Here is a 17,790-nt window from a genome sequence, read left to right as displayed (position 1 = left end):
TGTATTATATAGTATATATATATATATAATATAGTGTATATAATAATTATATAGTATATATATATAGTATATATATAATATACACACACCACATCTTTATCCATTCATCCATTAATGCCACTAATGGGCATTTGGGCTCTTTCCATACTTTGGCTATTGTTGATAGTACTGCTATAAACATTGGGGTGCATGTGCCCCTTCAAAACAGCACACCTGTATCCCTTGGATAAATACCTAGTAGTGCAATCGCTTGGTCATAGGGTAGTTCTATTTTTAATTTTTTTAGGAACCTCCATACTGTTTTCCAGAGTGGCTGCACCAGTTTGCATTCCCAAGGTCATGAGTGCTATTAAGGAAGAAACTAAAGTGATGTGGTAAACATTTAATGAGAAGGGGTGCCTATTTTAGCTATAGAAATCTGGAAAATCCTCTGAATATGTGGAAGGTGACATTAAGAACTATGGGGGGAAAAGACAGTAAAGATTCTTTGGTAGAAAGAATGTACGCCCTTAGGTTGGAACAAATTTAGGAAAGGATTTGGGAAAAGACAGTGTGGTTAGAACAGATGGGAGTTGTGGAGTGAGATGGAGTGGGGCAGGGATAGAGAATCCAAATAGAGAAGGTTTTGTAGAGGAGGAGTTTGAATTTTATTCTAGGTACAGGGGAAAACCTTTGTAGAATTTGAAAATGAAAGTGGCATGATCTGATTGGCATTTTTAAGAAACCACTCCTAGCTCCTAGGGAGGGAATAGATTGGAGGAGTAGAGGAGACACCAGAGGGGTAAGAGGGAGACAAGCTAGATTCTATTAAGATTAATCTCAGTGGTTTGGACTAGGGTGATAGAGTAGGAATGGAGAGAAGTGGATAACTGTATTATGTACTTTGGAAATAGAGTCACAGGACATGCTAAAGTCATGAGGGGAAATGAAGAATCAAGAACCATATTAAGCTGAAGTGTGCAGGAGAAGCATGATTTTAGGAGGCAGTGAGGGGTTGGAATTAAGAGTTCTGTTAAGGTCATATGGGTTTAGGATGTGAAGATGCTTGAGATGAAATGATTGCTAATAGTATTCCTTAATCAGACTCTAAAAGGAAAGTGAAAAGGATCAAGATGGGAGGGAGGGTTCTTGGGGGTAGTGACAATGACTGCACCTCAGCTCCTCTCCTTCTTCAACTCTCTTCCAAGAACTGATTCTAGAACAAATCCCCCTGTTATAAGCCTCTCTTGATTCAGCCGTTTTGCTACCAACCTTAATCAACTTTGTAACTTCATTGATCTAGTTATTCATTGTTTAACAAAGGCTGAGGTCTTTCTGTGCACTAGTCATTGTTTTAAGCTCTGAAAATATGGTCTATAAGACACAGCCCCTTAAGCCTTGATGACTTTTCTTCCACGCAACTATGTTATTCAACTTGAGTTCAAAAGATAAAACTCGGCGCCTCAGGTCATGATCTCGCAGTTCGTGGGTTCAAGCCCCACGTTGAGCTCTATGCTGACAGCTCAGAGCCTGGAGCCTGCTTTGGATTCTGTTTTTTCCTCTCTCTATGCGCCTTCCCTGCTCAAGCTCTCTCTCGCTCTCTCTCTCTCTCTCAAAAATAAACATTAAGAAAAATTTTTAAATAAAATTCAATTTTAACAGGCACTGGTCAAAATCAGTCTTTATCCTACTAGTCTTCCACATAGTCTACTGTTTGTCGTTTGCTGTATGCAATGACTGTTCATATTTTAAAACTGTCTTTGGTTATCAGCAGGAAAGCTGACTGGCTGTTTTGCGATCCTGCGTTCTGTACACATAGCCTCCTATACAAACTGCTTTTCCGGAGCCTGCCTTCTCAAAGACAGCCATCCTCTGACATTGTGCTGCTTCCCTAGATTAATAGTTCTTAACTTTTTTGGTCTCAAGAGCCCTTCACATTGAATAAAATCATTGAGGATGTCAAAGAGCTTTTGTTTATATAGGTTATAACTTTCTATATTCATCTCACTTAAAATTCAAATTAAGAAAATTTTAATTGTTTATGTTAAAATGGCAATATACCCATTGGATTTAAACAAATTTTGGGGGCACCTGGGTGGCTCAGTCAGTTAAGCGGCTAACTCCTGATTTTGGCTCAGGTTATGATCTCATGGTTCGTGGGTTTGAGCCCTGCATCGGGTTCCGCGCTGGGAGTGCAGAGCCTGCTTAGGATTCTCTTTCTTCCTCTCTGCCCTTCCCCCTGCTCATGCTCTCTCTCTCTCTCGCTCTCAAAATAAATAAATAAAACTTAAAAAAATTAAAGAAATAAATTTTTATGAAAATAATTTTTTCCAAAAAAGTGGCATATTTTACATTTTCATAAATATCTTTTAATGTAGCTTAATAGAAAACAGGTCGATGCTCGTAATTAGCATGATAGAACAGGTCATGAAAGGAAAACTACATTTGTAAGTGAAAAAGGCAACATCTTTTTAAAAAATATTTACTTTCAGAGGAAGAGAGAGAGGGGAAGAGAGAATCCCAAGCATGCTCTGCACGCTGTGAGCATAGACCCCAACGCAGGGCTCTGTCTCACGAATCGCAAGATCATGACCTGAACCCAAATCAAGAGTTGGATGCTTGGGGCACCTGGGTGGCTCAGTCAGTTAAGTGTCTAACTTCGGCTCAGGTCATGATCTTGCTGTCTGTGGGTTCGAGCCCCACATCAGGCTCTGTGCTGATAGCTTAGAACCTGGAGCCTGCTCTGTGTCTCCCTCTCTCCCCCACCCCTGCTTGCACTCTCTCTCTCTCTTTCTCACTCTCAAAAAGTAAATAAACATTTAAAAAAAAGACTTGGGTGCTTAACCAACTGAGCCACCCAGGTGCCCCCAAAATGTAACATCTTATTATGACCTTAGTTTCAAGGGATCTTTTGCCCCACTAATAGATTCCCTAGACCTCGCTTTGAGAACTGCTCTAGGCTATTATTCTGTTGGACATAGTGCAGAGTGGATGCTGTTGAGGATTGGTTTAGGAAGCTATGTAATTGACTCTGGTGTCTGGTCTAGGTCTCATATCCAAAGAAAAAATGTAATTCCTTTATTAAATAGTACAGATTGGTTTTGGTCAAGTCTGGAGTCATGGCATTTTCATATCTTTGTTATTTCGTCACAGAATATATTGTATTCCTTAAGAATACTGGATTCTATAATACTGTTTAATCTGCTTGAATTCTGCCAAAGCTGTTTCATTGTTATTTTCATCCCTATTAGATGTCGCTAAAGGGTAGTAGAGGCTCTCACTTACCTAGACAGTTGGTTCATTATTCTAGGCTAAGTTTACAAAGTCTTACATGAAGTACTTATACCCAGAATCCTTAGCAGTGTTGGCAGCATGATAGAACTTGGGCTAGAGTCAGTGACCTATCAGAGCCATCAATTTGTTTCAGATAACCTTTTATTCCTCTTTTCCTCATCCCTGAAAGCAATTATTGGGGGCAAAGACTACATGCTAAATAAAAAATTATAGGGTTGGGGCACCTGGGTGGCTCAGTCAGTTGAGCGTCTAGACTTTGGCTCAGGTCATGATCTCATAGCTCAGCAGTTCAAACCCCACATTGGGTTCTGTGCTGACAGCTCAGAGCCTAGAGCCTACTTTAGATTCTGTGTCTCCCTCTCTCTCTGCCCCTCCCCCACTCATGCTCTGTCTCTTTCTCTGTCTCAAAAATAAATAAATATTTTTTAAAAATTGTGGGTTGGGTGCCTTGGTGGCTCAGTCAGTTAAGCATCCCACTTTAGCTCAGGTCATGATCTCATGGTTTGTGAGTTCAAGCCCCACATTGGGCTCTGCACTGTCAGTGCTTGGGATTCTCTCTCTCTGCCCCACTCCCATGGTGTCTGTCTGTCTGTCTCTCTCAAATAAACTTAAAAAAAAACTTTAAAATTTTTCATTTTTTGGACATAGAAGTCCTTTGCAATTGTCTTTTCAATCTTGCTAGATTTAGACAACTAATAAGATAAAGGCATCACTCATTCATTCACTTATTCAACATATTGAATATTGAATGCCTGCTATCAGAAGACTGCATGTTACCTGTCAGTCCTGAACAGTCATCTGAGAAGAACATCTGAGAAGAAAATTTATATGATTTTAGGATCTTCCAGACAGTCTAGGTTATGTTTTGGGGAAATCCTAGTTATTAAGCACAGGTGTTTTTTTTCCCCCCAGTGTAGTTAACATACAGTGTTATATTAGTTTTAGGTGTATAAAATAGTGATTCAACAATTCCGTACATTACTCAGTGCTCATCATGAAAAATCCCATCATCCATTTCACCCATCCCCCCAAATCTCTCCTCTGCTAACCATCAGTTGGTTCTCTATTGTTAAGAGTCCATTTCTTGGTTTGTCTCTTTTTCAATTTGTTTTCTTGTTTTGTTTCTTAAATTCTACATATGAGTGTGACTGAAATCATATGGCACTTGTCATTCTCTGACCAACTTTTTCTATTCAGCATTATACTATCCAGATCTAGTGAAGCTGTTGCAAATGGCAAGACTTCCCTCCCCCTTTTTTAAAAATTTTAAAGATTTTTTTAAAGATTTTAAAAATTATTTTTAAGTAACCTCTGCACCCAGTGTGGGGCTTGAATTCAAAATCCCAACATCAAGAGTCACATGCTCCACCAAATAAGCTAGCCAAGCTCTTAAGACCTAACCCTTTTTAATGGTTGAGTAATAGTCCATTAGATAGATAGATAGACAGATAGATAGATAGATAGATAGATAGATAGATANGAGCTGGCAGTCAGCACAGAGCCCGACGCGGGGCTCGAACCCACGAACCGCGAGATCATGACCTAAGCGAAAGTCGGACGCTTAACCGACTAAGCCACCCAGGCGCCCCTCACATCTTCTTTATCCAGTCATCAATGGATGGACACTTGGGCTGCTTCCATAACATGGCTCTTGTAAATAATGCTGCAGTAAACATAGGGGTGCTTATATCTTTTCAAATTCTTTTATATATATATATATATATAAAAAGGAGAGAGAGAGAGTGTGCACGCCTGTTCATGTGGGAGGGGCAGGGGGGAGAGAGAATCCCAAGCAGACTCTGCACTATCAGCACAGAGCCCAATGTGGGGGCTTAATCTCACGAACTGTGAGATCATGACCTGAGCCAATACCAAGAGTCAGATGCTTAACTGACTGAGCCACCCAGGTGCCCTGTCCCTCTTTCTGAATTCTTTAAGTAACTAACCAGTAGTGGAATAAGTGGCTCATATGGTAATTTTATTTTTAATTTTTTGAGGAACCTTCATACTCTTTTCTACAGGCTCTGCACTAGTTTGTATTCCCAACAGTGCACGAGGGCTCCTTTTTCTCCACATCCTCACCAACACTTGTTGTTTGTTGAGTTTTTTATTTTAGATTCTGACAGGTGTGAGGTGGTATATCTCATTGTGGTCTTGATTTGTATTTCCCTGATGATAAGTGATGTTGAGCATGGGAACAGGTTTGTTTAAATGCTTTGCTGTTATTCTCAGGGAGATTTCCTTTTCTTTTGCTGCTTCTCAGAGAAAGTTTCGTTTTTGTTTTGCTTTTTTTTCTTTTGTTTTGTTTTGTTTTTTAGAGAAAGTGTGAGTTTGAGTAGGGAATAGGGAGGAGGGAGAGACAAAGATTCTTAATCAAGCTCCACGCTCAGCACGGAAACCAACTCAAGGCTTGATCCCATGACCCTGAGATCATGACCTGAGCTGGAGTCAGGAGTTGGACACTCAACCGACTGAGCTACCCAGGTACCCCTCAGAGAAAGTTTTGCAATTGTCTGTAACTTAGTGGAGTTTTCTGGGTTACCTACATTGTGTTCGTCTCTGCTCCTCAGATCACAGTTTAAGGCAATGCTTTCAGTTTCTCTCAGAATCACATGAGAGGAAAGGCTTGAAATGAATTTTTCTTTTTTCTTTTTGACTGGAAAATAGACCTGTCCACATTTCAAATGCTGTTTGTTTTGTTCAACTAAATTTCTTCTTATCCTTGGGGGTTGGCCAACTTTCTGTAAAGGGCCAGACGGTAAACATTTTAGACTTTTTCGGTCAGAGTCTATCGCAGCTATTCAATTCTGCTGTAAAAGCAGCTGTAGACAGTACATAAATGAATAGCTGTAGCTGTGCTCTAATAAAACTTTACTCCTGAAAACAGGTGGCAACCAGATGGGCATGCTTTGCCAACACTTGCTTTTACTGATTTTCTTTTGGAGTTTCTTCATATCTTATATATAACATACCTATAAAAGCTAGTGTTACTGAGGACTATCTAATCTATTTCAGGTCCTCTAGTAAGCACTTTATATACATAATTTCATAAGATTGCCTCAAGAACTTTATGACACGGATACTATAACCCTCGTTTTACAGAATGTGAAACTGAGGCTTAGAGAGAGCTTTAGTGTCTTACTCAAGGTCCCATGGCTCTTAGGTGGCAGAGCTATTATTAAAGTAAGGTTAAGGGGCACCTGGGTGGCTTAGTCGGTTAAGCGTCCGACTTTTGCTTAGGTCATGATCTCGCGGTTCGTGGGTTCGAGCCCCGCGTCGGGCTCTGTGCTGACTGCCAGCTCAGAGCCTGGAGCCTGTTTCAGTCTGTGACTCCCTCTCTCTCTGACCCTCCCCTGCTCACGCTGTCTCTCTCTCTCCTAGAAATAAATAAAACATTAAAAAAATAAATAGAGGGAGAGAGAGAATCCCAACTAGGCTCTGCACCGTCAGCACAGAGCCTAATGTGGGGCTTGAACTCACAAACCGTGAGATCATGACCTGAGCCCAAATCAAGAGTCAGTCGGATGGTTATCTAACTGAGCCACCCTGGTGCCCCCAAAATAGAAAATTAAAAAAAAAAAATCTATATAGATGTAGCTACATATCTGATTTTCGATTAATCTGACTAACTTAATGGATTATCAGCAATTTTACTTGAAATGTAGTTGTCCATTCAAACAAAAACTGATAGTATTAGCAGCTTGTGAACTTTGTAAAACATATGAGTATTAACCTTACTTTATTTTATTTTTTAATTTATTATTATTATTTTTTAATTTCTAGGAGAGAGAGAGAGAGACAGCATGAGCAGGGGAGGGTCAGAGAGAGAGGGAGTCACAGACTGAAACAGGCTCCAGGCTCTGAGCTGGCAGTCAGCACAGAGCCCGACGCGGGGCTCGAACCCATGAACCGCGAGATCATGACCTAAGCAAAAGTCGGACGCTTAACCGACTAAGCCACCCAGGCGCCCCTCTCTCCCTCTCTTTATACCCCTCTCCCACTTGTGCTCCCTTTCTAAATAAATAAATAAACTTTTAAAAAGGCATAAAAATTCTCTATTATAGCAAAGTAGCTGTTACGGTATTTCCAAACTTTTTAGAACTACCCACATTGCATGTCTGTTTTCAATGATCACAATCAGTTACTAGTGATGAGATATGAAGAGAGAAAACTCAAGTATTTCAGGGCAACAATATTTTCAAAACGTCCTAGTTGATGTAGATGTATTCATATTGTAGGTGGCAGTACATAAATGGGCCTTCAGTCATTTTGCATTCCAGAGACATGTAATCTTCTTAGGGAGAAAAAAAAATCAATTGGGGGCCATAATATCTGTTCAAATTGTTTTTATTATGACTTCTTTTTATTATTGGTCTTTGATAAAAGCTAGAATGGGAAGAAATTCAAGAAGGCAGCCAGGAACTATGTGTCAGGGATGAATCCCAGAAAAAGTATAGCTCTCGTAAACTCTCATCTAGGTAACCCATACAATCCATGTAATCCAACCAGACTGTAAGCCAGTAACTTCTTTCTCAAGAAAGGTCATGACCCGGGACACCTGGGTGGCTCAGTCGGTTAAGCATTCGACTTCAGCTCAGGTCATGATCTCACAGTTCGTGGGTTCGAGCCCCACTTTGGGCTCTGTCCTGGCAGCCAGCTCAGAGACTGGCGCCTGTTTCAGATTCTATCTCTCCCTCTCTCTTTTACCCTCCCCTGCTCATGCTGTCTCTCTCACTCTCTCAGAAATAAATAAAACATTAAAAAAAAAAAAGGTCATGACCTAATATTAATTTTTCATCTACAGGAGGTGACAAGAACATGCTCTGTGTGAAAATAGGGTTCAGAATCATACTTAAGAAAACCAAAAAACCAGGGCACAAGGCTGGTTCAGTCAGTGAAGTACGTGACTCTTGATCTCAGGGTTGTAGGTTTGAGGCCCACGTTGGATGTAGAGATTACTTAAAAATAAAATCTTAAAAAAAAAGGAAGAAAGAAAACCAAAGAACCTACTGGATAAAAATGAGTTTTTGAGTCTGACATGACCCATGGCAGCACCAGCTATCAGCAGAGCTCTTTCCCCCCACTTCCTTCTGAATTATCTCACTCACTTTTTCTCCACTGGTTATCTTAATCACTTCGCCTTTCCTGTTAACATCCTCACTCAGGTTTGGTTATCAGGAGACTCATCACCCTTGAAAGTCCTCTGTAATCTCATTTGGATGATTCATCATGCTTTTAATTTTCATCCAAAACCTATTGTTTGGACACTAAGAAAATGGTACAGTCATGTAAAGAATTGTAAAAATGAGAAGAGAATAATCTCAATCTCTGCTGATTATGCAAAACTGTAGGAAGGCTTTATGTTAAGAACTTATTGTCCTTTTGACTCAAGAGTTTTAAACTCTGCTTCTGAATATTTACTCATTCATATGTTTTTCTGTGCATGGAGGCCATAAAATCTCATTATCTTAAAAACAAGGAGAAGTGACTCCCAAGTTCCTCTGGAAGAATAGCTTAAGTTTCACTCGAGGATGTGCCAGAGAGTTCTTCTTTTTTTTTTTTTAAGTTTATTTATTTATTTTGAGAGAGCATGAGAGCAGGGGGAGGGGCAGAGAGAGAGGGAGAGAGCATCTCAAGCAGGCTCCGCACTAACAGTGCACAGCTTAACGTGGGGCTTGATCTCATGAACCTTGAGATCATGACCTGAGCCTTGAGATCATGACCTGGACACTTAACCAACTGAGCCACCGAGGCACCCCTGTGCCAGAGTGTTCTAAATTGTAATTAATTCTATGGGCCTGCTTTTACCTTTTTAATTTGAAAATATGCATTTATCTTATCACATGAAGTCAATAGAGAGAGTATACCAAATATAGAAGGTATGTTTGGAATGATCTGACCTGATATATGATCATGCTTTATAAATAAAAGTCCTTTGGGATTCCTTGGGGTGCTTAGAGAACTAGGCAGACACCCTCCAGGGCAGCTGATAAGGTAGGAGAGGCCTAGGTGACTACTGTTCAAAAGAGATGGTACTAAGCTGCCAGAGACAAAATAAATAGGTTTCAAATATGAGCTCCATATTCAAGTACTGATTGCTAATTAAGCAGCTCTCACATGGGCAGCTGTATTGTTCCGGGTCAGCAGCAGGAATTTATTATTTAATGATAGTCAATCACTGTTGAATAATTGGAATCATTATACTTAAGATGGCATTTTTAATAACAGATTGTATTAGCAGAAGCTGTAGAGCAGTGTTTCCTAAAGTCCCAGGACCACCTACATTAGAATTATTCATAGGTATTTAGTAAAATGCAGATTCCCAGGCTAGTCTAGCCCAGAGCTAATCTGAAACTCTGGGGGTGGGACCCAGGAATTTACATTTTAATAGAACCCCATGTGACTCTTAGGTTCAGTAAATGCAAGAACCTGTGCTCTTAGAATTAAGAGAAGGTAGAGCTAGAGTGTGCTGGAGCAGCTTTTCAGGAAAAAGCATCCAGAACCAGAAAGTTATTTGGTTCCCAAGGAGAACCCAGCCTGGGGACAGACGGACAAAATGAGCATTCCCAGCAGTTTTAGGTGGCCAAGAAGCTGCAACTCTCTCTTCCCAATTCCTGAGCACATCCCTACACTAGGAGAATTCTGCTGGGTGCATGCCAGTGATGCATCAAAACTGCTAGCCATGGCTGTAGGTCTCTCAGGGCCCAAGGGGAAGCCTGCTAGATGAGAGTCAGGGACTTTCTAATGACCCTTGAAGAATACTCTCAAATGCCTCTAAAGAAGTGAAGAAAAGGAAAGGAAAGGTTATTTGGCAAGCAGCAATTCTTGGAAGACTTGAATAGAAATACCCAAATGGTTCTTCCAGTGGTGTGATACTAGCTATTCTGCATATAGAGCCAGGACTGTCTCTTGAGAAACTGACAAGTTTAGGGTGAAACAGATACACAGATTACTTCACTCTCATACCCTAAGAAAGACTGTGTTCTGGTGACTTCTTGTTAAAGGGAAAATTGAGTGCCTGCTTATGAGGATGCAATCCTTTCTCCAATAGTAGGCAGTGTGGCTTTTCCCTTGGGAAACCCCCAACTTGCAGAATGGAGACATAGGTTTGTAACTTGGACCTGCCATTCGTACCTTTTTTTTTTTAATTTTTTTTTAATGTTTTATTTATCTCTGTGAGAGAGAGAGAAACACCGTGAGCAGGGGAGGGTCAGAGCGAGAGGGAGTTACAGATTCTGAAACAGGCTCCAGGCTCTGAGCTGGCAGCACAGAGCCCGACGCGGGGCTCAAACCCACGAACCGCGAGATCATGATCTAAGCAAAAGTCGGATGCTTAACTGACTAAGCCACCCAGGCGGCCCCCCCCTTTTTTTTTTTTTTGAGCGGAGGAGAGTCACATGCCAGGTGGATGAGAGCTTAGTACATGGTGAATGAGAAAAATACAATCATCCCCTCATATTTCTGTAGCCAGGCAGTCCAAGACACCAATATACACACATACAGTCACATGCTGACCATATAATCCAATATACCAATATATGCATATGTGGTATATGGTGGACTTAGCCTTTGACCAGAACTCTAGGGACCTCCATTCTGCTAAGCCCAATGGAAACTTTTCAGTCCTCATCACTCCTGACTTCTTGATAGTATAGCATTTGACAGCCTGACGTTCCCTCCTTAAAACACTTCTGTCCCCATCCTTCCACAACACTGCACTACTTGTATCTTGCCAGCCATTTCTTGTGTTTTCTTTAATGACTTTTTAAATATCTTTCCTCAATATGATGACACTTAGGGTTTGACCTAGGTTCTCAGTCTCTCCAGGCTCCCTGGGGCAATATCATCCATTCTTAAGATACTGCCATCACCAATGTGTAGTGCTTAGTCTTTTTAGTTCACTTATTGCCAAATGTTACTTACACTCACACACAATTGCATTCATTTCCTTTAAAAAAAGTTATTTTTTCTTTTTTAAGTTTTTTGTTAAATCACAGCTAGCAAACATTCAGTACAATATTAATTTCAGGTGCAGAATTCAGTGATTCATCACTTACATACAACACCCATTATTCATCGCAGGTGTCCTCCTTCATACTTGTCACCCATTTAACCCATCCCCCACCCACCTCCCCTCTGGTAATCATCCATTTGTTCTCTATAGTTAAGAGTCTGTTTCTTGGTTTGCTTCTCACCTTTAACCCCTGCTATGTTCTTTGTTTTGTTTCTTTAATTTCACATATGAGTGAAATCATGTGGTATTTGTCTTTCTCTGACTTATTCACTTAGCATAATACTCTCTAGTTCCATCCACATCATTCAAAATGAAAAGATTTCCCTCTCTCTCTCTTTTTTTTTTTTTTTTTGCACATTTGGGCTTTTTCCATAATTTGGCTCTTGTTGATAGTGCTGCTATCGTATCCCTTCAAATTAGGATTTTAAAAGTTATTTTAAATACTATCTTAAAAAATCAGTTTTTAGAAATATGCTTGGACACCTGGGTGACTCAGTTGGTTGAGCATCCAACTCTTGATTTCAGCTCAGGTCATGATCTCAAGCCCCTATGTTGGACTCCGTGCTGATAGGTTGGAGCCTGCTTGGGATTCTTTCTCTCTCCCTCTCTCTGCCCCTTCCCCACTTGCTCTCTCTTTCGGAAGGGAAGGGAAGGGAAGGGGAGAAAAGAAAAGAAAAGAAAAGAAATATGCTTAATTTAAAAAATAGTTTCAAGGAGTTTAAAATGAAAAGTAGTCCCTGGTGCCGTCCTTGCCCACACAACACCCTTAACCACTCCCAAGAGAGAACCTGCCTTTTGGTGGCTACTCAGATATGTGGTAATAAAACCTTCATATCTCTATTTCTTGGTTTATCAATTTACAACATTATCTATTGGCTTATTCCAATGACAGTAAAGAATTTAGCTCACAGCACCTACTGCCCCTCCTCACCTCCTTAATAATCTCTCAATATTAACACTTTTTTGGTTAAACTGTGTATGTATTGCAGGTGTACTTTGGAAATATTGTGGGTTTGGTTCTAGACCATCACAATAAAGTGAATGTGGCAATAAAGTGAGCCAAATGGATTTTTTGGTTTCTTAGTACAGTATAAAAGTCATGTTTATACTATCCTGTAGTCAATTAAGTGTGCAGTAGCATTATATCTAAAAAAGAAAACACAAACAACCCGCCTCCCCCCAGACTCCAGTGTCCACACCTTAATTAAAAAATACTTTATTGCTGAGGTGTCTGGGTGGCTCAGTGAGCTGAGCATCTGGCTTTGGCTTAGGTCATGATCTCCCAGTTCATGGGTTTAAGCCCTGCATTGGGCTCTCTCCTGTTAGTATGGAGCCCACTTTGGATCCTTCGTCCCCTCTCTCTCTGCCCCTCCCCAGCTCATGCTCTCTCTCTCCCCAGAATAAACATTAAGAAAATGCTTTATTGCTAAAAAAAAAAAAAAAAAAAAAAAAATTTGACCATCATTTGAGCTTTCATCGAGTTGTAATCTTTTTCCCAGTGGAGGGTCTTGCCTCAATGTCAATGGCTGCTGACTGATCAGGGTGGTGGTTGCCACATTGATTGACTTCCTTTAATGGATGATTTCTCTGTAGCATGTGATGCTATTGGATAGCATTTTATCCACAAAGAACTTCTTTCAAAATTGGAGTCAGTTCTTTCAAACTCTACCTAGTGTGGGACCTAAAACCATAAAACTTTTAGAAGAAAACAGAGGCAATAATCTCTTGGACATCAGCCTTAGCAACATTTTTCTCGATAGGTCTCCTCAGGCAAGGGGGAAGAAAGCAAAATAAACTATTGGGACTATACCAAAATAAAAAGCTTTTACACAGCAAAGGAAATCAACAAAATGAAAGGGCAACCTCCTGCTGAGTGGGAGAAATTCTCCGCAAATGATACGTCTGATAAAGTGTTAACATCTGAAATATAGAGAGGATTTACGTAACACTAAAAAAGCAAATAATCCAATTAAAAACAGGCAGAGGACCTGAACAGACATTTTCCTAAGATGACATACAGATGGCCAATAGACACATGAAAAGATGCTCTACATCACGAATCATCAGGGAAATGTAAATCAAACCACAGTGAGATATCACCTCACACCTGTCAGGATGGCTAGTATCAAAAAGACAAGAAATAACAAGTGTTGGCAAGGATGGAGAAAAAGGAACCCTTGTGCACTGTTGTGGGAATGCAAATTGGTGCAGCCACTGTGGAAAACAGTATGGAGGTTCCTCAAAAAGTTAAAAATAGAAATACCATACAATCCATTAATTCCACTACTAGGTATTTATCCAAAGAAAACAAAAACATTAATTTGAAAGGATAAATGCACTCCTATGTTCATTGCAGCATTATTTACAATAGCCAAGATATGGAAGCAACCTAAGTGTCCATTAATAGAGAAATGAATAAAGAATATGTGGTATGTGTGTATATACACACACATACAATAGAATATTATTCAACCATAAAAAGAATGCAATCTTGCCATATGTAACATGGGTGAAACTAGAGGTATTTTGCTAAGTGAAATACATCAGAGAAAGACAAATACCATATGATTTCACTTAAATATAGGATCTAAAAACCAAAACAAATGAACAATAATAACAACAACAAAAGCAGAAACAGACTCATAAATACAGAAAACAAACTGATGGTTGCCAGAGGGAAGAGGGTGTTTAAGGGGATGGCCAAAATGGGGGAAGGGGAGTGAGAGGCAGAGGCATCCAGATATGGAATGAATAAGCTGGGGATGAAAGGTACAGCATAGGGAACATAGTCAATGGTATGACAGTGCTGTATGGTGACAGGTGGCAGCTACACTTGTGGGGAGCACAGCATGATGTATAAACTTGTCAAATCACCGTTTTATGTACCTGAAAGTAATGTAACATTGTGTGTCGACTGTACTTCAAAAACAAGACAAAACAAATCCCCAGAACATTGCCAGCACCTGAGGAGCCTGCCTTGTCTCCCTGTGGGTCAATAATTCCCTAACAGTACACATATTTTTCATTTTAAGATATTGCCATATTATTCTCCCCAAGAGTTGTAGCAATTCATGTTCCCACGAGTAACACACAAATATATCCATTTCCCCGCACCCTCTCCGTTAGATGTCGGTTTTTGCAGCTTTTTGATGATCTGATGGATGAAAATGGGATCTCAGTGTTATATTTGAATTTTTCTGACTAAGCTGTGAGATGGAGCACTCAGCACAAGCTCTTAACCCTACAGATGGGAAAAACAAGGCCCAGAGAAGAGCACCGATCCTCCCAAGTCACTTTAACTTAGGCTTCATTTCTGTGGTTAGTGGTGTCATGGGACTCAGGAAGAATCTCAAATCACTCCCTGGTTTGCAAAGTTCCCTAAGCATTCATCATTCTAGCTCTAGAGGTATGGGAAAAGCAGGACACACACATACCTCATTTTACTCTGCTGGGCCTGGAAGAAAACACTGTTTTGGTCAAACTTCCTGTAATTTTGTAGACATGGCTCAAGGGCCGGTTTGGGGCACAGAGGAGCTTGGTCTCCACAGAGATCGCTAGGCTGGTCTGAGCCTCGTGTGGAGCTGCCTGGGCTGTTGTGTCACCACGTGGAGAAACTACCTTCCTAGGAGGAAAGCAGAGCCCAAAGAAGCAGTTAGATTCCTGATGGTGATGATGACATCTGAACCCAACTGTGCCTGAAGCCCCAACTCACGCAACAAATTGCCTCTCATGCTTAGATCAAGTATCCATCATCTTTTAAATTGAGAAGAGTGCAGACTTAAAAAAGAAAAGAAAAGAAAAGAAAAGGACTCCTTATGCCATGCCCATGGAGGAGGAAGACATCAACTCTCAGTCACAAACCTATCTGAGCTACCAATCTGTTCTCCCTAAGCTTCTCAGTCCTGGTGCCCAGCTTGAATGAGATATGTTATCACTATGCACATGCAGCTCACATGAAGCCAACTATGTATGGCAATTCGATTTAATAGAAAATATAAATTGGAAGTTATTTCCTTAAAACGGTGGTTCTCAAAAGTATGGTCCCTGGATCACCATCAGCAGCAGTACCTGGAAACTTGGAAATGCAGACTCCTAGGCCCCACCCAGATCTACTCAATCAGAATCTCTGGGGTGGAGCCCAGCAATCTAGATTTTCACCAGGAGAGTTGGCGGAGAAGCAGTCAGGAGGCGGTGGCGATGCTGGGTTGCTGGAGGCAGAGGCGGAGAGGTACAGAAGGGCGTGAGGACACTGCCACAGGTCTTCGGAGAGGAGAGGCCAAGATGGCAGAGGAGCATGGAAGTTTTCTGCTTCTCTTGCCCCTGAAATGCCGCTAGATCAACACCAAACCATCTTGCACACCAAGAAAATTGATCTGAGGATTAACACAAGAATCTACACAACTTGAGCCACAGAACTCGGCAGGTACATGGCACAGAGAGGTGAACTGGTGGAGAGAGTAGCCGTGGAGGGTAGGGAGCTGTTTTTGCTTGTGAGAGAGGACAGAGACAGGGATGAGAATATAGGAAAAGCACTTCCCCGGAAAGCAGCTGGAGAGAAAGAGAAAGAGTGGAAACACCCACAAGGGACTGAACAAGAAAGGGAGAAAGGAGAGACTTAAATACCATTAAAACTCTATAAAAAGGGAAGTGCAAAGTCTGAAACTCTGCAGCTTGATACCTTGTGGAGATCTGATGGGAAGGGTGAATCCCCAGGAGCAGACAACGAGGTCCAAGGGGTCCTCAGCCCACATGGGAAAAGGAGGTTCCCCTACTGAGAGGACATATGGTAGAGGCTGTGCAGCCTCCGCACAGGCAAAGGTCCCAGCAGGCCCTGGAGAACAACCACATTCACTGATGTTGTAACAAGGATGTTAGGAGGCATGAAGACTGGAGCTAGATGTGTGTTGTGATTTACCATAGTTCCTGAAACACTGCTGCTACATGGGTGTGTGAACTTTTTCTCAGGCTAGCACCAACCCAGTGTCTGGACATCTGCAGCAGCATGGTTGCATGAACGTTACTGGGGTGGGCTGGCACCTGGCCATTGCTCCTCAAGATCTGACCCCAGTGGGTCAGAGGACCCTTAGAAGTGAGGGGTTTAGAAACACATCCCTATCTGAGATAAAATTTGCGAGGGGGGTGCCATCTGGCAGGCTGATGGCTTGGTAGTGGACAGCAGCGGGGAGTGGATGGAAGCCAGGGAGAAAGGAAGAGTGCTTGATTGCTGGTGGCAAGAGCATGGAGTTCTGATGGTAGAGACTGTGTAGCTAGGTGATGCTATTTTCACCTCTCCTGAGCATGAGCATACACGCATACATGTTCCACAACAATCCACTTCAATGAGCTAAGCAGTGCCATCTGCTTTGAGAATGGAGCCATTACACCAAGCCCCATCCAACTACACCAACCGTGCTCTATAGGAACACTGTAAGTCTTTCTGCCTGTTTAGTTTACGGACTGTAAAATGCTTCATAGTTTGACTTCTAGGAGAAACTGGATATAATTTCAATCATATTTCATTCTGTTTGCTGGTCCATCTATTCAATTTTTCCCCTTTTTCTTTTCTTATTACTGAATACAGAAAGAGAAAAAATTATTTTTATTTTCCTTTTTTTATAAAAAAGATCATCTTTTTTTCTACTATATTTTTGTAACTTTTTAATTCTATTTTACTTTAATCATTTCATTCTATTTTATTGTATTCAATTATTTTTTTAATGTCTTATTTATTTATGAGAGAGAGAGACAGCGTGAACAGGGAAGGGGCAGAGAGAGAGAGACACACACACAGAATCGGAAGCAGGCTCCAGTCTCTGAGCTAGCTGTCAACACAGAGACCGATGCAGAGCTCGCACCCACAAACCGTGAGATCATGACCTGAGCCGATGTCGGACGCTTAACCGACTGAGCCACCCAGCTGCCCCTATTGTATTCAATTCTTAAGTTTTCAAACGCTTTCCTACTTCCCCCCCTTTTTTTCATTTCTTTCCCTTTTTCTGTCTATTCTACCAAGCATCTTTCAACAAGCAGACCAAAACACACTTAGGATCTAGCATCCTTTATTTGATTCTTTTGTGTTGTTTTTAATTTTTTTATTTTAATTTTTAATTTTATTAATTCATTTTCTTCCTCCAAAATGATGAAATGAAGGAATTTACCCCAAACGAAAGAACAGGAAGAAATTACAACTAGGGACTTAAGCAACACAGAAACAAGCAAGATGTCTTAACCAGAATTTAGAATCAGAATAATAAGAATACTAGCTGGGGTTGAAAAAGGCATAGAATCTCCTTCTGAGGAGATAAGAGAAGTAAAATCTACTCAGGACAAAATTAAAAATGTCATCGAGATGTAATCTTGAATGGGTGCCACAGTGGCAAGGACAGATGAAGCAGAGTAGTGAATCAGTGATACAGAGGACAAATTTATGAAGAATAATGAAACAGAAAAAAGGGAAACTAAGGCAAAAGAGCACAATATAACAATTAGAGAACTCAGTGACT

Source organism: Crocuta crocuta, unplaced genomic scaffold (genome assembly GCF_008692635.1).
Source record: "Crocuta crocuta isolate KB4526 unplaced genomic scaffold, BGI_CrCroc_1.0 scaffold167, whole genome shotgun sequence".
Classification (NCBI taxonomy): Eukaryota; Metazoa; Chordata; class Mammalia; order Carnivora; family Hyaenidae; genus Crocuta; species Crocuta crocuta.
Note: the sequence above shows the minus strand (reverse complement) of the source record.